General features: G+C 36.9%; 1 non-coding gene across 1 annotated transcript; it reads left to right on the top strand.

Annotated features, from left to right (window-relative positions):
• Window positions 1-4,769: 4,769 nt before the first annotated feature.
• Window positions 4,770-4,876, top strand: LOC121228351 (small nucleolar RNA R71). Its single transcript, XR_005925927.1, has one exon. It is a non-coding gene; the product is annotated as a small nucleolar RNA R71 (small nucleolar RNA).
• The last annotated feature ends 476 nt before the right edge of the window (window positions 4,877-5,352 follow it).

The raw sequence follows: 5,352 nt of genomic DNA on the forward strand, positions 1-5,352 counted from the left end.
TCAACACCACCATCCCAATAATGCTTGAGACGTTGACCATTAACTTTAAACGTACCTCCATAATTGTCGTATAATTCAATAGCTCCATAAGTATAAACTCGATAGATGGTATAAGGTCCTTTCCATCGGGATTTCAGCTTCCCAGGAAATAACTTCAGCCTTGAATTAAACAACAAAACCTCCTGACCTTCTTAAAACTTGCAAAGTCATATATTACTATCATGCCATCTTTTTTTATCTTTCTTTACACATTTTGGCATTTTCATAGGAAAGCAACCTTAACTCTTCCAACTTATCCAATTGTAACATCTTTCTTTCACCGACTTGCTTAAGATCAAAATTCAACTTCTTTAAAGCCCAGTGAGCTCCATTCTCCAACTCTAATGGCAAATGACATGACTTCCTAAAATCCAATCGACAAGGAGTCATTCCTAACAATATCTTAAATGTTGTTCGATAGGCCCAAAATGCATTATTGAGCCTTTGAGACCAATCTTTTCTGCTAGGGCATACTACCTTTTCAAGGATACCTTTGATTTCATGGTTCACTCTTTCAACTTGTCCATTAGATTGAAGGTGAGGCAGTAGCAATCTTATGCTTCACATTATATTTGTCAAGCAACCACTTAAGCCATTTGTTCACAAAGTGAGAACCTTCATCACTAATAATAGCTCTTGGTGTCCCAAATCGTGTAAACACATGCTTATGTAGGAATCACATGACTACCTTAGCATCATTTGTAGGGTATGCTTCGGCTTCAACCTACTTGGATACATAGTCCAGAGCAACTAAGATGTATTTGCTCCCATACGAAGAAGGAAACCATCATAAGAAGTTAATGCCCCATACGTTGAATAATTCAATTTCCAAAATATTTGTTAAGAGCATTTCATTCCTCCGTGATATATTTCTGGTTCTTTGACAACTATCGCAGTTCTTAACATACACATAAGAATCTTTAAATAGTGTAGGCCAAAAGAAACCTGCTTGCAAAATCTTTGCAGCAGTATGTGCACCACCAAAGTGTCCCCCACTTGGAGATGAATGGCAATGATATAAGATCTCAGCAATCTCACTTTCAGCTACACACTTTCGGATTATATTATCTGCACATTGTTTAAACAAGAACGGGTCCTCCCAGAAATAATACCGACTATCATGAAGGAATTTCTTCCCTTTTTGGTATTTCATTTCTTGAGGAATTATTCCACATGAAAGATAATTTGCAAAATCAGCAAACCAAGGTGTTTCATGAATTTGACTCAGCTCAAATAAGTGCTCATCTAGGAAATTCTCATTGATAGGCACGTGTGATCGAGTTGCCTTATCTTGCTCCAACCTTGATAGATGATCAGCTACTTGATTTTCAACGTATTTACTGTCTTGAATCTCAAGGTCAAATTCTTGGAGTAAAAGCATCCAACAAATTAGCCTCGATTTTGTATCTTTTTTCATGAGCAAGTATTTAATGGCCACATGGTTAGTAAATACTGTAACTTTGGTACCTATAAGATATGAGTGGAATCTTTCAAAGGTAAAAACTATATCAAATAGTTCATTTTCAATTACCGTATAATTGAGTTAGGCTCCCGTCAAGGTTCTACTTGCATAATAAATGGGGTGGAACACTTTATTTTTTCTTTGACCCATCATAGCTTCAACAGCATAATCATTTGCATCGCTTATCAACTCAAAAGGTGTGCTCCAATCGGGTGTAATGATTATTGGGGCTGAGATTAACCCTTTTTTTAGCTCTTCAAAAACTTCTAAACATGCTTTGTTAAAATAAAACACTGCATCTTTCTCTAAAAACAAACACAACGCTTTAGAAATTTTCAATAAATCTTTGATAAACCTTCGGTAAAAACCGACATGGCCTAAGAAACTTCTGACTCCTTTCACATTTATTGGGGCTGGTAATCTTTCAATTACGTCCATATTTGCTTTGTCGACCTCAATTACTTTCTTTGAAATTCTATGCCCTAAGACAATCCCTTCCTTAACCATAAAATGGCATTTCTCCCAGTTAAGGACAAGATTCGTCTCTTCACATCTCTTCAATACCTTAGCCAAATTACTCAAACAAATATCATAAGTGTTACCAAAAACAGAAAAACCATCCATGAAAACCTCAACAAAATTTTCAACCATATCAGTGAATATTGCCATCATTCATCGTTGAAAAGTATCAGGTGTATTTTATAAACCAAAAGGCATTCGCCTAAAACCAAACGTGTCGTACGAACAAGTAAAGTTTGTTTTATGTCGGTATTTCAGAGCTATAACTATTTGGTTATATCCTGAATAGCCATCTAAAAAATAATAGAATTCATTATCTGCCAATCGATCTAACATCTGATCCATAAAAGGCAACGAAAAATGGTCCTTCCAAGTGGCTTTATTTAGCTTTCTATAGTCAACACAAATTCTCCAACCAGTAACAGTTCTTGTTGGGATCAATTTGTTACGCTCATTCTCAACAATCGTAATTCCACCTTTCTTAGGCACACACTGCACCGGACTTACCCACAAACCATCTGAAATAGGATAGATGATTCCTGCATCTAGCCATTTGATCACTTCCTTTCTCACAACTTCCTTCATAATAGGATTGAGCCTCATTTGCCCGTCAATTCGATCCTTTTCACCTTCCTCTAGAATAATTTTGTGCATGCAAAATGAAGGGCTTATGCCTCGAATATCAGCTATGGTCCAACCAATTGCTTTCTTAAATTTTTTTACAATAAAAATTAGTTGCTTCTCTTGATCTTTTGTTAGTTCTGCTAAAATAATCATTGGCAAAGTGGAACAGTCACCTAAATAAACAAATTCCAAATGGGAAGGAAGTACCTTTATTTCGAGTGTAAGTGGTTCTTCGATTGACAATTTGGGTTGCACAAATTCTCTAACTTCGAACTCCAATGATTCAAACCATGTGGATTGAATAAAATTTCTCAGATTAGCTTCCACCAGAACCATGTTTTCTTCATTCTCTTCATCCTCCAAAGGGTCAAACCCTAAGGCTTTCTCCAATGGATCTTCTTCAAAATTGCTTTCTATAGAAATCAAGGTTTCTATCTCTTCCATAACTGAACACTCTTCTGTCGGATCGAGAAATTTTATTGCTTTAATAATTTTAAAAGTTACCTGATCATTTTGAACTCGCATGGTGAGTTCGCCTTTCTACACACCAATTAGCATTCTTCCCGTGGCTAGGAAAGGTCTCCCAATGATAATTGGAACTCCTTTATCTGCTTCAAAATCTAGAATAATGAAATCAGCAGGAAAAATAAATTTATCGACTCTTACCAAAACATCCTCGATCTTTCCTTCGGGGTATGCTAAAGATCGATCCGCTAGATAAAGCGTTACAGTTGTAGGACTTCCTTCTTCTATCCCTAACATCTTGGAAATAGACTTAGGCATCAAGTTTATACTTGCTCCTAAGTCACACAAAGTTTTACCACAGTAAGACTCACTAATGTTACAGGGTATCGTAAAGCTTCCTGGATCCTTCAATTTCGGTGGCAGCTTGTTCTGCAGGAACGCACTCCACTCTTTTGTCAAGGCGACAGTCTCATACTCACTCAGTCGTTTCTTCTTGGATAGTACATCCTTCATAACCTTCACATAATTCAACATTTGTTCTAAAGCCTCCACCAATGGAATATTGATGTGTAATTGCTTCAAAACATCCAAAAACTTCTTGAATTGCACCTCATGTTTCTACTTGTGTTACTGCAATCTTTGCGGCTATAGAGGTGATGGAACTTTTGGTTGAACTGGACAACTCTTCTGAGTAGGTAAATCTACATCCAAAGAAGATGTTGAAGTATCTAAATTCACTAAGTTAGGATTTACCTTGCCAGTCTTTACAGATTCTGATTCCTTTGGTGTAAGAATTTCAATAGCTGGTTGATTCTTCTCAATGAGCTTATCTTCGACATCAATCAATCGAGGTTCCAGAATTTTACCACTTCGCACTGCCACTACCTTGATATGTTCTTTACCCAAATTTCTTGGATTCTCAGTATCGCTCAGTAAGGATCTTTGCGGTCTATTACGAAGTTCTATAGCTAACTGGCCCATTTGGCTTTCCAAATTTTTCAGTGTTGTTGCTTGGCTTTGAATCAAACCGTCATTCTTTGCCATGTATGCTTTCAACAAGTTCTTCAAATTGTTTGATACCCCAGCTTGTGGTGGCTTTAGAGCTTGCTGATTAAACCCCTGAGATTGGTTGAGTCTATGTTGCATAAAGTTGTTGTTTGGTCCATTTCCTTGGTTGCTCCAAGAAAGGTTGGGGTGATTATGCCATGAAGGATTATAGAAGTTTGACTGGGGTCCTTGTCCAATCCTATTTTGGTGTTGATTCCCCACATAGTACACAGACTTGGGATTCAATGGGCAATTCTCGAAAGAATGACCTTCCCCACAGTACATACAGGAAACTACTTCAAAAGGACTTGGTGGCTGAGCTACAAAATTATTAACACTATTAGCAGTAAATTGCTTTGACATAGAGGAAATAAACGATACCTGAGCTGATATTGAAGGGAGATCATCAACTTCATGAACTCCAGCTATACGTCTTCCTGAAGCTGTTCGATTTGTTCGTCATTGATAGTTGTTGCTCGTGATCCTCTTGATGATTTCATAAGCCTCATTATAAGACTTATACAAAATTGCACCATTCGCAGAAGCATTTACCATCAATCTTGTATGCACATTGAGACCATTATAGAATGTCTCCAATTGGATACAATGAGGAATCCCATGATGAGGACACTTACAAAGTAACTCCTTGAATCGCTTCCAAGCCTCATACAAAGACTCGTCATCCAATTGTTGGAAAGTTGTGATCTCGTTCCTCAATTTAGCGTTGTTGCTGGGCAGAAAATACTTAACCAAAAATCTCTCTGCTAATTCTTACCATGTAGATATGGAACTTGGGGGCAGTGAATTGTGTAACACTCCAAACCCGGCCCAGACGTTATGGCCAAATCTGGAGTGTCACATCGAAGTGTCATTACGGAAACTTTAGAGAGTTAGGTTCTTTACTGTTACCAAATCATCTTGTCAAAACGTCTTACCAATTTTATTGCCTTTGATATGCTAAACTGTTTAATGTTCGTGGAAGCTTTCAAAACCTTGGAGTTGAAATGCTTCTTTTTGAAAAGCAGTTATTATTTTGGAAACACGTCTTCTTAAAACTAACAGTTTTTAAGGGAATATATAAAAGCCCAATTAATAATTATAACCCATAAATAGCCTTATTACAAAAACATAAACCCAAAATAAAACTTTAAGTATAAATAAAACCAAATGTAAATTAATTCTAGTCGTGTTGCCAC

Source organism: Gossypium hirsutum, chromosome A04 (assembly GCF_007990345.1).
Source record: "Gossypium hirsutum isolate 1008001.06 chromosome A04, Gossypium_hirsutum_v2.1, whole genome shotgun sequence".
In the NCBI taxonomy this organism is placed as follows: Eukaryota; Viridiplantae; Streptophyta; class Magnoliopsida; order Malvales; family Malvaceae; genus Gossypium; species Gossypium hirsutum.